Below are 18,696 nucleotides of genomic sequence, written 5' to 3'. Positions count from 1 at the left end.
TGGGGGCAGCTTCTTGCCCCAGCTCCTGTACCCACTCACCTGCATGCTCCCCCTCCCACAAGGAGTTTGGTAGTGCGGTGTCTAGTGGTGTGTTATAATAAATGCTCCTTTAGCAGTTGCCATCCACAGATAGCTAAGTGTTAACCAGCTTATCGAAGGGTCAGGGTGACAGCCTTTTACACCCTGCCCTCTTGGCACCCAGGTTCTTGCCTAGCATCCAGGAAGAATCAGGTCACATGGACTTGAAGGATACGAAGATTTTGAGTGATGGAGGTGTGCTTCTCAGCGGGATGGGGAATGGGGAAGGGGATGGAGTGGGAAGATAATCTTCCCATGGAGTTCAGCCGTTCTCAGCTGAATTCCTCTCTGACTGTCCTCAGCCAAACTCCTCTTGACATTCAGATGCCTCTTCTCTTCGCTCCTTCTTTGCCACACCACTTTGTTCCTTTGCCAGTGGAGTTTGGGTTTTTTAATGGGTACAGATTGGGGGGGTGTGGTGGACTAGGGTGGTTTTGGAAAAAGCGACATTTGGGTGGGAAAACAGGGATAACTATTCTTAGGGCCACAGTTTGAAGGCTTGAGGGTAGATCTTTGCTGGGAAACTGCCTTCTTGTATCCAGTATTTTCCTGCCTCCTGTCCATATCAGAATCACTGAGCATGGCACACTGAGGATGTTGTGCAGATAAATCAGAACAACGTGGGTAGACGTGGCCCAGCCAAAACTCACATTTCCTTCCACCCCTCTCTGTTGGGAAGTTTGCCCCATTTCACTCTCCTGAGAGACTGATCTTTAGAAAATCTAGATTCATATCAGGTAGGTAGACAGACAAATAACAGAGTTGATGAAAATAAACTATGCTTTAGGCTCAGCGCAAGAAAATAAAGAGTTCCACTTTGACGATGGTGGAGTGAGCAGCTCTGTGGAACCATAACCTAGCAAAACCACCTGAACTAGTGAAAACTATTTTTCAAAGCAACCATTTAAAGTTTCTGGAAATTGTTGTAGGGCCATACAGCAAATTAAACATTAAGCAAGAGTCTGCGGCCCTTGCACCACAACTCGCTCTTCATCCAATCTCTACTCTGGGTGGGTGCAGCAAAGAAGCAGCTCCCTCTTTCCTCAGCTCCAAGTCAAGGGATACAGTATTTTGCCAAGATGCAGTAGCCACCAACATTTCTCATTCCTTTTAGCTCCAAATTACAGACATTAAATTTCTGGCAAATGCAGCGTGGGTGTAGCCAAGAAAAAGCAGCTCCCTCTTTCCTTAGCTCCAAGTCAAGGGATACAGTATTTCACCAAGAGTCAGTAGGCACCAGCATTTCTCATCCCTTTTAGCTCCAAGTTACAGAGACTAAATTTCTGGCAAATGCAGCCAAGAGGTTGCTCTCTTTCTTCCCACAACCCCCACTCACTCATAAGGCAGAGGTTCTGCTTCAGGCATAGCAGTCCAAGGATACTGGAACCCTAATTTCTCTGGCCTCGGCTTGCTCATAGGATGGAGAGTCCATGCTGGGAAGGGCAAACTGAGAAGACTACAGGCTACTGCCCCTGCCCCACACTCTGCTCATAAGGCAGGATTATCACCCTCATCCTCTTTCTGGAACAGTAGCTCAGAGATTCTATCCAAGGGATGAGGGAGATCACAAAAACAGAGAACTCTGAAGTTCTCCCCAAATCAGCTGACTTTATTTGAAGCAGAGTGAGGAGAAGTTCAAGGCTAAGGATTGAACATAAGAAAACAATGGATGTTTTGGTGGCAAGCATTAAAAGCCAGTTGGTAGCTCTATGAGAGCAGCCAACTGAACTGTAGGCCTAAGTTTACCAGAGCGAAGGGAAAGAGGTAGCTAAGAAAAGCCCTCTTAGGGTTAGAACAAACATCAAAACTACCCCTGCCAAGGGGACTAGATATATTAGTAATACCGTCAGTCTGTGGGGCAATTTATACCCCAGGCTTTCTCAAAAAGAGTGCAATTGGCCAGCAATTAGAGGAAACTGTCAGCTGAGTGTGATACCGAATAAAACAGATAGATCGGGAAAAAAGACAATCAAAGAGAGCCCTGCTTAACCACTGTCATCCTAGGGTTACCCTGTGTGTGACCAAGTCTCTACCCTCTAAGAAATAACATTATAAGCTTCACACGAAGTGGGAAATAGACTTCACTAAAATGGACCAGCTCAAAGAAACAAGCAGACAACATCAAAAATAAGCCCCAAAGAGGGGAAGATTAGTATCCAAAGTTGCTACAGTATATTACCTAAAATGTCCAATTTTCATCAAACATTTATGAGACATGAAAAAAAAAGTGTTACCTATACGTAGGGAGCAAAGTAAGCAACAGAAACTGCCTGTGAGAGGGAGACGCTGAATTTAACAGAAAAAAGACTTCAATACACTACAGGAAACCATACTTTTAAAAGTGAATGTAGGTATAATGACAATGTCTCATCAAATAGAGAATATTAATAAAGGGATACAGATAATTTTAAAAGTATAAATTATTTAAAATTCTTTTGTAAGGGCTATTTGTCTTTTCTGACCCATTTATTTAGTCATTTATTTATATCAGTATGGACTCACGGATATTTAATACTTTGTATTTTGATCCAATAATGCTTTATTTCATTGCTCCAATTTTTCAGCTCTGGCCTTTGGGAGCTATTTTAGTTAGTTCCTGGATCCCTTTGATATGCACCTATGAATGTAGGGTTTGGTAGGTTTTAAACCTGTGATTTGTTGTTGTCGTTGTTGTTTGTTTTGTTAGCACTTCTCTTCTTTCTGGCACTACAAGATGCCCCAGGCTCATCTCGTATATTTCCTGCCCCAGTCCTAAAATCAGCCATTTTTCTAAGCACCCCTGGATGTTTTTATTGGAGAATGTTCTTAGAAACTCTGATCACAGCACTTGCTTTGCTCTAGGGTTTCTTTTTAAAGTCATGGAAATGTTCATTATGGGGATGGTCACACAACTCTGAATATGCTAAAAAGCACTGAATTGTACACTTTAAGTAGGAAAATTGTATAGCATGTGAATCTCAACAATGTTCTTATAAAAAGGGAAAAAAGAAATTAGTCTGAGAGTGTACCCTATTTTACAAAACAAAGGAAAATATATAGACACAAACTGTACAGAATGAAATATCTTGCCAGTTAGAATGAAGCATGTGGCCCCAAGATGACTATCGGGATTAGATTCATATTTGGAATATCATCTATATAGCGGGAATTACTGCCTACAAATGAGAAAGTCTTAAAAACTTTTTAGAGAAAGTTAGGGCTAGATGCAGCATCTCACACCTGTAATCCCAGTGCTTTGGGAACCCAGGTTGGGGGATCACTTGAGGCCAGGAATTCAAGATCAGCCTGGGCAACATAATGAGATCCCCATCTCTACAAAAGGTATAAAATATAAGCCAGGCATGGTGTCACATGCCTGTAGTCTTAGCTACTCAAGAGGCTGAGGTGAGAAGATTGCTTGAGCCCAGGAATCAGAGGCTACAGTGAGCTATGATCATGCATGGCACTCCAGCCTGAACGACAAAGCAAGTCCCTGTCTCGGGGTGGGGCAGAGGGCAGGGGGATAAAAATAGATCATCCCAAATAATTCAAATTATATATTTTCTTAGGGCATTGGAGAATCTTAATATATGACGTTACTTAATTAGAGCTCTGAACCAACAGAATGGAAAGAACAATAGATCAAAAATTCCTACATTCCTGGAAATACTTGAGAGTCTAGCTTTTACTCACCTTTAATGGAAAACATTGCAGTAGTTTCTAGGGAGCTGCCATGAACTTTTAATGCTTTCTAGCTGGCAAGAAGCCATCTCTACCCACTGTACTGAAACAAAGACCTAGGGCCATATTCTACTTCTAAAGCTGTCAGAAAACATAAGGCTGAACAGGTATTGAGTGTTGCTTGTTTCCTGAATGAACTCAGAAGCCCAATGCTTCCCTGTGGTGTGGGTGGGAGACTATTAATTGGTATGGAAAAGTGTGAAGGAAAGAAAAGTAGATGAGAATTCAGAACCAGGTAGTTGTGTAGCCACCTCTGGTGTTTGTTATCGCAGTTCTCAGAGCGATGCCCTACTGACCTCTATTCTTGTCCTCACTTTATAACTTGTTCAAGAGCCTATGCGTATTCTGACTAAATGAACCTATGTGTAGATATAAGCACAACTATGTATAAAGGATTAGCTAAGAACATATGCACACACATAGAAATGTGGTAAGAGACTTTAATAGAATGATTAAGGGTGTCTTTTCAGAGTTAAACTTAGTAGGTCCAAAACCTTGCTCTTCATATACCAGCATAGGACCTTGCACGTTCTACATTTGTGCCTTAGCTTCCTCATCTATAAGTGGGGAAGAAAATAATGCCTACCTCTGTAATCATGACAATTATTAAATGAAATAATGAGTAAAATGTTTGACATGCAGCAAACACACAATGTTAGCATTATGTATGTCTACTTATTCATTGGTGATAGAATCCACAAGATCCGATTTCAATTGTACATGCTATGCCTAGAGAAAAACACTTCTGACTGAGGTAATTTCTTAATTGCTACTTAATATTTTCTCCACTTTGCAGAATATTTTTAAAATATTTTGATTACAAAAATAAGTCATGCTCCAGCTGGGCATGGTGGCTTGCGTCTCTAATCCCAGTGACTTGGGAGGCCGAGCCAGGAGGATCCTTTGAGGCCAGGAGTTTGAGACCAGCTTGGGTAACACAACAAGACCTTGTCTCTACAAAATATTTTTGTAAGTTACCCAGCATGGCGGTGCATACCTGTTGTCCCAGTTACTCAGGAGGCTGAGGCTGAGGATTGTTGAGCCCAAGAAATTGAGGCTGCAGTGAGCTAAGATTGCACCACTGCACTCCAGCATGGGTGTTGGAACCAGGTCCTCTCTCAAAAATAATAGTAATAATAAAGTCAATCATGCTCAGTGAGAACATTTGGAAATAAAAGATTTAAGGAAAAACTAAAAATCACCATTACTTCATCAGTCAGACATAAGTAATTAAAATTCACATTTTATATATTCTTTCCTATATTTTTTCTGTACATTTTAACCTGCTTGGGATCACACTGTTTATACAGTTTGTGTTTTTTTTATTCTGAGGGTTATGAAATTATTTATAAGCTTCTCATTGGATGTGACATATTGACCACATTTGTTTATATCCTCTCCCTTCTAAAACCCATTTCAAATGAGAGTAAAGGAGTTGAAAACATGTACAATTACAGGGACAAAGGATGAGAGGTGGACAAGAGCAAATAAGACTGCAATAAATTTTTAGGAGCTCACAAAGAAGTGATGTTATGATTTTTCACAGCAGAGGTACAACCCCAATGTGTGCAGTAATAGATATCCCAAGAATGGCTGTTTCACCCTACAGAACTCAGGAAGGCCCAGGACTTGGTGGCAGCAGGTATTACTGAGGGGTGGAATGAGATACAGAACCAAACGCAGGAGGGCTGGTTAATGTCTTAACATGGAGCTAGCTGCATCCTCAGCCACAGGAAACCCAAAGCTTAGTCTCTAGATAAATTGAACCAGAGAAAATCTGGACTCAGAGAAACCAGACACAGAAGGGAAGGAGGAGAAAGAAACCTGGACATAAATTCAGGAGAATTAAGTGAAATTCTAGTTTATGAATTAGGAGAACCCTTCCTAGCTCTTTTCCTTCTGCTTCAAAATGCTAACAACTAAATGTATACTCCTCCAGACCCCTGCAAAAACAAACAAATAAAAACTGTTCCTGGAGAAAAAAACTGCAGATACTGATGTTTGAGCATCCCCCAACAGCAACACAAAAAGCCATCTTGTTACCACATAATCTCCATTCAAGGAATGACATGTCTTGAATCTACACACAGGGCTTCCAACAAGGTACCTCACTCTTAAAAATGAACAGAGAACCAAAGATAATCTAACACCAAGGAAGTCCTCTGTGGAAGACACTGCTAATGTTCTTCTCTCTTCCTGGACACTCCATTAGGGTACATTGTCCAGCCCCCACATCTACATGAGGCCATAATGACTGGTTCTTCCCAATGGAATGTGAGCAGAGTAACTGGTGTCACTTTCAGGCCTAGCAGTTTAAATGCAAATGTACTTTCTCCACATGGAGAAGATATGGCATCTGCAAACACGAATAGGAAGTAAGGGATAAGAACAAGCAAGAATAGAAGGTCTTGGAAATTAGGAATATGAGGGCAGAAATGTGAAATTCAACAGAAGCATTGTACCATAAAGTCGGTCGTAAAGTCATTTAATTCTACTTTAGAATTAAAAGGCAAATAGAGGACAGAGAAAAGACAAGAAAGAGCATCAAATAAGTCCAATACTTAATTAAGTACACTTTCAGGAAAAATAGGAAAATGGGGGAGAAAATTTTTAAAGAAATAATGAAAAAATGAGTCACCAGATTTAAGAGGATCATAAAATTTACAGCACAATGAAGACAAACACCCACACCAAAAACGTTGTTATGAAATCTGAGAACGCTGGGAATGAAAAGAAAAAATCCTCCATAAAGAAGGGGAACAGATCAGGAATGATATTTACATCAGACTTTGCAACATCAATATCTGAAGGTAGACTATATTGAGGAAGGATTTCAAAATTTTCTACAAAGATTCTGTAACTATGAGAATGGAATAAACATTTTTAGACATGCATTGCTTCCAAATATTTACCTTCTATGCGCCCTTTCTTAGGAACTGCTAGAGGTTGTTCTTTATCAGTATGAAAGACTAATCAAGAAAAAGGAAAATAGTGTCTGAGATACCCAACCCAAGGCCCTGGCAAAGGGAAGTCCCGGGTGGACAGCTGCCCCTCAGGCCCCTGGGTGCAGAGCAGATGGGTGAAGGACCAGGGACACAGGGAAGGGGTCTCCCAGGGAAAAATATACTGGTAACTAATATTCAGGATGTTTGGCAAATAATTGAAAGGTCTGTTTTTTTCTGTTTTTGTTTGTTTGTTTGTTTTTTGGTTTTTTTAAAGATGAAGTCTTGCTCTGTCACCTAAGCTGAAGTGCAGTGGTGCAATCATGACTCACTACAGCCTTGAACTCCTGGGCTCCAGAGCTCCTCTAGCCCCAGTGTTCTGAGCAGCTAAGACTACAGGCCCACATCACCATGCCTGACTAACTTTTAACAATTTTATGTAAAGAAATGGTCTCACTATGTTGCCCAGGCTAGTCTCGAACTCCTGACCTCAAGGGATCCTCCTGCCTTGGCTCTCAAAGTGCTGTCATTATAGGCATGAGCTACTAGGCTTGGCCTAGAATTTCATTTTTAAGTATATCAACAGGCACATAGAAACCTAAGCAAAATGATGTCAATGCAATAATTAACTCAGAAAAACAAATGTTCCACAAATAAGGAAAGGTAAACAGTTTTTTATTTGGTTTACTAACAAAAAATATTTACAGAGTAATAATATAAATGTCCTTTACTTAAACGAATAATTGTGACATAATTATTCAGAGAATTAAGGAAGGGGATGTCATGGGAACAGAGATTAAAGAGAGCTAAATCTTTGTCTAGCATAATAGAAAGACAAGAAGAAGCCTCAGATTAATAAACCAAGAGACAGCACTCTTGGTTTTAGAAATATGAATGTTTACGATAATAGAGACTCAGGAGAGTTGTAAATGTCTGCCTCTAGGGGTGGGATAAACCGGGAGTGAGGAAGGATGGAGCTGCTGGGGTTTGCTATGAGACTTTGAATACAATTGAATTTTTTAAATAAGCATATTTTTCAAACTGTAAAATTTAAAAAGTATTCGTAAATAAAAGTTTAACAGCTACATAATATATCTTATCATAGGGCGAACTAATTTTTATCTATACTTCTTGACAGATATTTAGGTTGTAGCTACAATGTACTTGTTACACATAGAACTTTTGCTACAGTTTGGGTTATTTCCTTAGAGTTGCTACAAGTTGAATAATGAGAAAAAGAAGAGAGCATGGTAAGATGTTGATTTATGTATTTTCCTTTATTCTTATATGTAAAATTACTTTATAAAATCGGGCTGCTGATCTTCACTTAGAGTGGGGCATGGAAATGTCCATCTTACTGTGCTGTTTTAATATTCTTATTTATAAAAATAAATTTAATAAGTTAAAACATGATAACACTTTATTGTTTTAAGTTGCATTCACGTAGTAATCAGTAATAATCATTATTTTATTGATTCATTCCTGAGCTACTACTGAGCTTGCCAATAGTTTTGCCTCCTTTGTGAGTTTTCTGTTCATTTCTTTTACTTATTGGTTTTTGGAATGTTGATGTTTTGACTAACAAATTGTGTGACTCATCTAAATAAATTTGTTTAAAACTCCATATATTTCTTCTGGTTTATTGTATTCATATATATATATATATATTTTTTTTTTTTTTGCTATTTTTGTCATGAAGATATTTTAACCTTTTTTGCAAGCAAATCTCTAATATTTTCTTTTTTCTATCACTTTTAAATTTAGCAATCCAGATGTTTGAAACGTATTAATATATCTCTTTGTATTTGATATGAGCTGAGTCTCTAAATTTGGCCACCTTCCCCACAATAGCCATGCAGTTATTCCAGGACCACTTCTTCCCCAGTTGATTGGAGATGGCACCTTTGTCAAGTATTAAATTCTGGGGTATGCTGGGGTCCATTTCTGAACTATCTCTTGTCACTCATTGATCTATAGCTCTAATTTTGCATCAACGCCATACTGCTTTAATAGTTACAGCTCTATGATATATATTTAATCAATTCTAAGATAAATACCCTACTCTTTGCGGGGGAACATGGGAGGAAAGACATTGTGTTTAGAGGACTGGGATAATCTTCCTCCAAAATTCACAACACACTATTGTTGTTTTGTTTGAGGGGAATCTCATGTTACTTCTTTGTTCCATAGTACCTCCATCTTCCCACACTTAAATCTCCTACTTCCCCCATAAGCAACAATTTTGATGTTCTTGATATCTATAGTTTATATGTGCTCTTGTAAAATACATATTCATGCACTGTTGTTTTATATACGTGTTTTACTTTTCAATATGGGAATGTTTTTTAATATACAAAGGAAACAGAATAGCTTAATGAATAATGAATACCCATGTACTTATCTCTTGTTTCTATGTTCCTTCACTCAGTCTAACAGTGTCTGTGAGATTTAGCCACATTGTATATATCAGTGATTTATTCTTTTATTGATGAAAAGCATTTCATTTATGGATATCACATCTGTTTAGCCATTCTCCAGTTATTGAACGTTTGGGTTGCTTCCAGTTTTTTGCTATTGTGAGTAAAGCTGCTATGTTCATTCTTGCACAGACTTTTTGTAGACCTGTTTTCATTTCTCTTGGATAAAAACCTAGGAGTAGAATTACTGGGCCAAGGGTAGGTAGATGTATGTTTAAAGAAATTCTCAAACCTTTTTAAAAGTAATTATACCATTTTATATACCCACTGGATAGTGGTGTATCTAGAGTATTTGACACCTGAAGTCGATCATTTTTAGCATTCTTTTCTTCTATATAACAATTATTTTCAGTGGCATTCATGTAGTAATCAGTGATAATCATTATTTTATTGATTCATTCCTAAGTTTAAATGACCAGTTCATTAAAAGAAAACAAAGTTCAATTTTTAAAGTGCTGTTCAAATATATTGTTCATGCAGGAATTAAAATTTTTACTTATCTAAACAAAAACATACTGCCTTGCAGTTTGCACTCCATTTCTGTTTTAAATTTTAAACACAAATGAAAATTCTAAGTGATCACATAGAACGACAGAATTAAAGTAACTAAAGTTCTGTTATTTTGACTTTACACTCACTGTGCTTTCATTTCTTATGTCAATCTACTGTTTAAATTCAGACATATATAGTGGGATGAAGATTAAAAATCATCCTCTGAAGGCAGCTGAAAAGATTCCAGATCTTTAGAGGCTCATTCTCTAAACATGTGTAGCTGAATCTGAATGTGTAGGGACTGGCTGTTTAACTGGGGGTAACTGGACTTCTGTGCAATATGCAGTGATTATCAAAGGATAGATAATAAAATGTGCTAATCTGATGCATATATATACATTATTAAAACTCAAAGTGTAACATCAACAACTGTTTAGCTCTTAAACCAACAAAAAGATACTTTTCAGGGAGAAGTATTTTATCACTAATGTTGTTTAGAATTGCCAGCATATGTTGATAATAAAAAGCAGACTGACTTATAACTGGGTTTATTATTGTTTTCAAATTCTCTGAAGGCAACGCACCCACCTCCTAACAACCTTTGCTCTGGATGACCACTTCCTCTCCCTCCCTCTCGAGTCATCACTGCCACCAGCGTTGTGTAAACGTGCTGGGCGTTCCACAGCCTTGTTGACATTTGGCATTGTCAGTCTTTCAACATTCTAGACATTCTAGTGGGCGTATGGTATGTCGTTGTGGTTTTAACTTGCATTTCCCTATGATTAATGACATTAAACACTTTTCTATGTACTTCCTGGTCATATATATTGTATTCTTTGCATCTATGAGTTTGCCTATCTTAGATAACTCATGTGAGTGGAACCATGCGGTATTTTTTCCTTCTGTGACTGGTTTATTTCACTTAGCATGATGTCGCCCAGATTCATTCATGTCATCACAAATTCAGGATTACTTTCTTAAGACTGAATAATATTCCCATTATATTTATACACCATGTTTTCTTTATCCATTCATCTGTCTATGGGCACTTGGGTTGTTTCTATATCTAGGCTGTTGTGAATAGTGCCACCATGATCACAGGAGAACAGATATCTCTTTGAGATTCTGATATGACTACTTTTGGACACATACCCAGAAGCGGGACTGCTGGATCACGTGATACCACTATTTGAGTTTTTCATGCCAAGCATCTTTGCTTTCCTTGTATTAACAACACTTGATTACAATATTACTTTTTATGCATGATTGGATTTCTATTTTATTTAGATTTTTTTGTATCTGTATTCACAATTTAAATAGGCCTATGTTTCTTTTTCCGTGTTGTTTTTACTTGCTGTTAGAACCAAGATTATACTAGGCTTATAAAACAAGCTGGAGTAGAGAAAATGTAAGAAAAGCCTTTAACATCTTGTAATGCCAGAAAGTAAGAGAGTTTTTGAGAGAGGATGGGTCTTTGTTGCAAAGGGAACAGGAGCCAAACTGAAAGAGACCCTAGTGGCCAAAACTGGAACAACTTGAGCAACAAAATATTTTAACAGCAGTATTGGATTATAACCCATAGAATAAAATAAATGTCCATGAGGCCATGCTGATGTTAAGTAATTAATTAATGGAAGAAAAAAGACAAATTTTTTAAAACATGGAATTCTAATAAATATTAGAAGAAATGAGGGAAATAGAATATCACCATTAGAATACCACAGTAATCATTACTGCAAGCAAGATCAACCAATGAATGCTAAAACTAGTGGGCAAACCTTTAAGGAGAAACAGTATTTGCATAGTCTCAAAGTATCTTCCCCCACATCTTTACTAATTACAAAGGGAACGATAGCAGCTTTACAGTGGAGACACCTGGTAGACATCACCAAAAGATTAAGGTTAACATCCCCAGTAACAAGCCATATAAACATAATGCCCCCCTTAATATGATGCACTGAGAGGGGTCCACATTTTTTGATATTCTGGACAAAAATGCATAAGCTCAATCGAAGCATGAGAAAACCTTAGACAAACCCAAATGAAGAACAGTCTTCTAAATAACTGATCATTAATATTCAAAAGTGTCAAGATCATGAAAAACAATGAACTATCACAAATTGGAGAAGACAAAGGAGATAGGACAACTAAATGCAATGTAAGATCCTGGATCAGAAAATACATATCAGTGGAAAAACTGATATAATCTGAATAAAATCTGTAGATTAGTTAGTAGCATTGTATGGATGTTTTAGTTTTTATAATTATACTATGATTATGCAAGATTTTTAACATTGAGAAAGCTAGCTAAAGAGTGTTAGCAGTTCTCTGTTCTATTTTGTAAACGTTCTGTGTCTAAAATTATTTCAGAATAAAAATTCAATTCAAGATTGCAAAACAAAAAATTTTTGATATATACATTTGTTTAGAAAACTTGTTTTTATACTTTGCAAATGCTTTCTGGAACAACTTATGTACATCAATTAAATGAGTTTTAAAAAATACAATAGCAATCAACTGTATATTTCTCTGGACTTGGGATTCTGAAAGAAAAGTGCTTGACTGTCATTTCTGAATACTTTCATACTTCATTCTTTCATACTCATTGGTTCATGCAAGTTTTCTATTCTTATACTGATTTTGGCATATTCAAAAATGTATGCATTTCACTAAAGTCAAATTTAGTAATGTCTTATTTTTTTGTGTGCTTTCTGTAGAAATTTCTCACTTTTCATTCCATACTTGGTTTACTTGCATATGTTTTCTTGATTTATTCACTCTAGAAATCTTTCATCTATATTGTGAATATTTAAAAAAAAATAACTTTGGACTTATTAACCTCTTTGTCATTTGCAGGTTTGGGTATAGACCCATGCACTATTTTATACATTATTTCTTATTATTTTTTTCTTGTTTCTTTGAATGTTCTATTGCCCTTTCTGTACCTTGTGAGTTAAATCCTTAGCTAGGTGTTGCTTTTAACCATTTTTATTTCCAATGAATGTATTTAAAGCTGTATATGCCAAAGACCTGCTTTCTGTGTACCCTTAAACTCTTGGAAAGAAGTAACATTGTTAGAAAGCAAGTTTCTTTATGTACCAAATTCACCAAATTTTGAGATTTGAAAAAAGAAGAGAAGCATGAATGTCCTTTATCAACTGCTCCTCCCAGAAGGGCTGTGGTTGCCCTGAGCTAACCAGGATATCAGTGCCCTGAGCTGTGGAGGTTGTTTCTAGGGCATTAGGATAGGGAAGGTCTATCCAAAGGCCACATGGGAAAGCAGAATTTTGTTTCTCCAACTTGTCCTCTTTCAATTGCCACTGGTTGCCCTGTGTCCAGCCTGCAACTTTCACTTCTCCCAGCCCTCCACGCCCACAGACACACACAGAGACACACATATACAAAGGCACACACAGACACATACAGACTAACATACAAAGACACATTCAGATACAGACACACAGTCACACAGACACACAAAGACACATACATTCAGAGACACATGAAGCACATACACAGACATACAAAGAAACATAGAAACATACAAAGACACATACAGAGACAGACACAGAGATATACAGACACACAAAGACACGTACAGAAACATACACAGAGACACAGACACACAAGGGACACACACATCCAGAGATACACACAGAGACACAGACATACAAAGACACACACACACACACATACACAGGTTTCACTCTCAACAGGGATCTCACTTTCTTTTAGTTCCATGCTTTCTTCTTAGTTCCAATAGTTTTTCTAGGGTTCATACTGGGCATGGTAGCAGCAGGCCATGGGAATCCACTATCTTGACAAGAACCAGAAATGTTCTTCATTTTCCACATTTTTAAGCTATTTTTTACTCTTTATACCTGCAGATCAGTTTAAAATAACTTTGTCAATTTCTTCCAAAAATCCTCACTATGATGTTAGTCATACTTGTCTTATGACTTACAAGTTAACTTGTGAATAACTGACATAAGTTTGACAGGCAATATTGTCATTCAGCCATCAGGTATGTGACCTGGGATATTCAATTATTATTTTATCTCTCAATAAAGTATTATCATTTCATTTATTTAGGTTTCACACATTTCTTGTTGAGGGTTTCTAGTTATTTTGTGTCTTTTACTACTATCGAGTGTGGGATCCATTTCCATTTTATTTTGTAACTAAGTATTGCTGATCTTTAGAAAAGTCTATTGACATTTGCAGGTACATTTACTATTCAATGGCTCTACATCACCTACAAATTCTAATGATAAGGGGAAATGGGTTTTAAAATATCCTCTTAAAAACAAGTGAAAATTATAATATGCTTTTCACTGTGATGAGAGGGAAAACTTATATTTGTATTTCTTTGGGCTTTGTAATTTTCTTGGAGAGTATATGGTCACTATATTTTTCTCATAAACGTAATACATCATGGAAACTAGAGGAAAATTTAAAAGATTGGATAGAGCGAGGGGTGTCATAGTACTAAGTGATATCCTATGTTTGTATTTTCGTGTGAACCCACACACACACATACATACACCTCTACTTATTAGGAGATAGCTTATGTCTGGAAAGTTCTCACAACTAAGTTTCAGACATAACTAGGCATGTCTAGCAGCCTGGTAGACAGTAAAAATATGCAATATTGTGTTTGTTGGCTGAGGTAGTTTGAAGGACCAGTCTTGAAGAGTTTTCTTGGATCTTAAGGGAGATCTCTTAGGGACAAAGGAGCCAGATGTGATAAACTCATCTGATAACAAAACCTTAGTGGGACCTGAGTGATCCTGAGTTCAGAATCATGTCAATCACCCAAATCTGTTCCCAGCCCAAGCCCATGGGTGCACGGGCTATGAAGAGAAAAAGTTATGTATTTCTTGACAACTCTGTAGGATATGGGCACAGAAAGAAGGTTCAGAGGCTTTAGCAGGGGACAATCCCAGAGGAGTGCAGTGTTCTCCTTGCCTGCCATCTGTGACCACACAGAATTCCAAGGGGGCTCCCCGAGCTACAGTGATGCCTAATGGAAGAGCTTCAGGGCCCTGCAGGCATCCTCCGAGAGACCTGCTGTGAGCACACGGGGGACACGCCTTGGGGGACTCCAAGTGGGCATTTAGGATATACTGGGGAAAGCTGGGTATCCTAGGTGAGTAGTAGGGAAGAGAGCTGGTGCAATCTGAGTTTTTAATATTTGTGTGAGGCCTGAGGAGTCTTGGATAACTTATATGTATTTGTTTTTACCCTGGAATTTGGATTATACTTTACATTTTGATGCATTAGCCCATTTTTTAAAATATTCTACAAATACATAAAGATTGAAGGAGGCTGGGTGCAGTGGCTAATGCATGTAATCCCAGCACTTTGGGAGGGTGAGATGGGCAGATCACCTGAGGTCAGGAGTTTGAGACCAGCCTGGCCAACATGGTTAAAACCCTGTCTCTACTAAAAATACAAAAATTAGCTGTGTGTGGTGGCGCACACCTGTAGTCCCAGCTACTTAGGAGGGTGAGGCAGAAGAATCGCTTGAACCAAGGAGATGGAGTTTGCAGTGAGCCAAGACTGCAGCACTGCACTCTAGCCTAGGCAGCAGAGCAACGTTCTGTCAAAAAAAAGAGAAACACTTTCTTATTTCAAAATACTTAGAACCATTTCAAAATACTTAGAACTGTAAAATTGGTCATCCAATTTTACAGTTACTTCAATAGATAATAAAATGTACTCCAGAATATTATTGACAAAATTCTAACTATCAGGCTCTTAAAAGTGAAATTTACAAGGCTAGGTTCTTCAACATCTACTGGATATCCAGTGAATTTTTAGAATTATTTTTAAATGAGAATAATCCCAATATTTGTTATCTTACCAGAAAGAAGGAATCTTGAACCTGAAGGGATCTCACTTTACACCACATCTGATGACTGGGGAGGAAGTTCCAGTATCAGCCATCTCATCTGCTCATTCCTCAGCCCTGGGAGGCTGACAGCTGCCTCAGTTTTAAAATGATAAAATATACATACTGTGAGTGCACTTCAGAGAGTTACTTGTCTCCAATACACACTCATGCAAACACACATATTCACAAGTATGTGCAATATACACAATCTATATACAATTATAAATACTATACTCACACAGATATATGTGCATACATTATATAGAGAGAGTGGGGATTGTGAAACAGGAGTAAGACTCTGATCCACCATTTAACCTCCAAACCATGCCTTTGTTTTAGCACATATTTGTGTACAGTTGATCTTCATTACTCATAGATTCTGTATTTGCAAATTCACCTACTAACTAAAATGTATGTGTAACCCTTAAATCAATACTCACAGCACATTTGCAGTCATTTGCAGACATGCAAAGAGCGATGAAAAATTTGAGTCACTCACTGGTTTCCAGTGAGGCTCCCATTCCCAGCTGGGTTCAAAAAAGGGGATGCTCTGGCTTCTGGTTTCAGCTCTCATGCAGAGAGAACGAGGACAGACCAGGGTGCAGTGCAGTGCCTTGTAAGAGGGCTTCAACTCTGGGATAGATGCATGGTGCAGCACCTGTGAGTGGGGGCCTCAGATGAGTCACTTACGTCTGAACCTCATCTCCTTTTTTGTAAAATAAGGAAAACAGAATCTACCAGGAGGAACTGTTTTTAAGATTTAAGATTATAATCGATGTGAGATATGTACAAGCACGTACAGTCATGTCGTGTTCCCCATATCCGTGGAGGGTTGGCTCCAGGACTTTCCCACAGATGCTTGAGTCCCTGGTGTAAAATGGTGTAGTGGTTATATATAACCTATGCATGTGCTTTCATAGACTTTAAATCATTCCTAGGTTACTTATAATACCTCATACAACGTAAATGCTATGTAAATAGTTGTATTTTAAAAGATGTTCTCTTTTACGTTGTAGTATTTTTTACTTTTTAAAAATATTTTCACTCCTCAGTTGGTTGAAACTGTAGATGCAGAACCCGGGAATGTGGAACCCATGGATGCAGACGGCCAACTGTACAGCTATATGTGTGTGTGTGTATTTATAGATATAGACAGAGATATAGTTGTATATTTTCCCCTAGGAGCAATGGCTCAATTTTTGCTAATTCAGTCTTTGCAGCAGTTTTGTAGAACATAACCACTACAAATAATGAGAATTTACTTATCTTTAAATAAGATATTATTTAAGTTGCTTGATTTAGGCTTTAGAAAAATGGCATCATACTGCATGAAATCTTGTAAAATTTCTTTTTTGCCCACCTCAGTATTATTTGTGAGATTCTAAATAATGCATGTAAGTCCTAATTCATTCATTTTTCCTGCTGTATGGTACTCCACTGTCATGATGTATTCACAGACTTGCTTATTAATGGCCTTTTGGTCTTACAGTGTGTTATGACCATTCTTGTAGATGTGCTAAAAGTTACTCAGGGGATATGCCAGGCAATAGAGTTATGGATTGGTTAATAATGCCGAGTTATTTCCCAGTGTTGTAGAACCAATACACACACGTGCTCCAGAGCATATCAGAAATTCCTTTGTCTACATCCTCATCAGCACTAGATACTGTCAAACTTTCCAGTTGTTTGTCAATCTGTTAGATGTAAAATAGTATCTCATTTGGGTTTTAATGTGTATTTCCTGCCTACTAATGAGTTATCTATACATTTTTAAAGTATATATTAATCACTTGCATTTCCTTTACCCTAAGATGTCTATTTCTGTCATTTACCCAAATTTTTTCCTGGATTATTTATTTTTCTCTCATTTATTTCCTACCTTTATTCTTTATTCTCAATACTAAACTCTTCAGGTTTATGTGTTGGAAATCTCTTTCCAAGATTGGAGTTTATCTCTCTGCTTTCTTTATGATACCACTAGGTAAACAGAAGTTGCTAACTTTAGTCTTATTATTCTTTATTTGAATGGTCCCAGCACTTCATTAGGTATTCCCATTCTGCCCATTCTGTGTAATTACCACACAGAAATGCCAACACAGACCGAGACTCGTACCTCCAAGGTACTCCCCAGGAACAAACTGGAAAGCAGCCCTCTGGTGGAGAGGCCATCACAGTCTCACTGCTCAGAGAGAAGCAAAACACTTGACCTAACTTACCAGAATGACTGAAAAATATATTTTACTTCTGAAAATTTTTTTCAATCAGATTAGCAAACCCGGTTGTGTAGCTACCTTTAATGACCCCCAAACCATCCCGTTCATTAGCTGATTTAGCTTCCTGGACCAGCTCTCTCATTCAGCGTTGCTTCTGCCACTCTTTTTTCTTTTTCTCCCTTTTTGCCCACCCCATCAAATCCATTTTCTTAGGGCTTTACTGACAAGGAATGAACTGGTGACTGTAGCTCTTTTCAGTTTAAAGTTTCCATTAGCATTGTCATACCCATAAGCTTGTCAACATTAAGTTTCTCAGTTCTGCAGAAAAAAGCCACATTCTTCTTCACACTTATGTAATCCTAATTTCCAGTAATTCTTCATGTGGGTGTGTTTTTTAAAACAGATTATTTTAAGTACCAACTTAAGATTTTCCTAGAATTTATAAGCAAGCTGCGCTGTAATATAGAAAGGAGCTAGGAAGTTTGGCAGGCCAGAGGGAGAGATTCCTTAAAAAACAAACAAACAAAAAGTCCCCCACTTGTGATGGCCTCTTCCCTTTTGCTGTGTGACTTGCTGAGGCAAGGGTGAAGCCCAGCTTAAGACCGTTCCTACCCCATGCCACCCGGAGAGCTATCTGCCATCTACACAGAGGTGTGCAGATAAGTGTTCCCTTAATCTGAGAAAGTCCCTCAGGCTTCTAGACTGCATGAGTTTGAGAACATCTTGGCACATAGTATCAGGGATGCTGAGAAAGAGGAAAAAATATTTCAAAGAACCAGTTCACCGTCTCACAGAAAACCTCCATCTGAAAGGATGCTTCTCTTCAGGCTGTCTGGGAGGTAGTGTTTTTAGAGGCACAGCTCGTATTTTCCAGAAGA

This window comes from Aotus nancymaae, unplaced genomic scaffold, assembly GCF_030222135.1.
Source record: "Aotus nancymaae isolate 86718 unplaced genomic scaffold, 86718_ANA_hifiasm-v0.15.2.pri h1tg000014l, whole genome shotgun sequence".
Lineage (NCBI taxonomy): Eukaryota > Metazoa > Chordata > Mammalia > Primates > Aotidae > Aotus > Aotus nancymaae.
The sequence above is the reverse complement of the archived record's forward strand: the minus strand, read 5'-3'. Positions refer to the sequence as shown.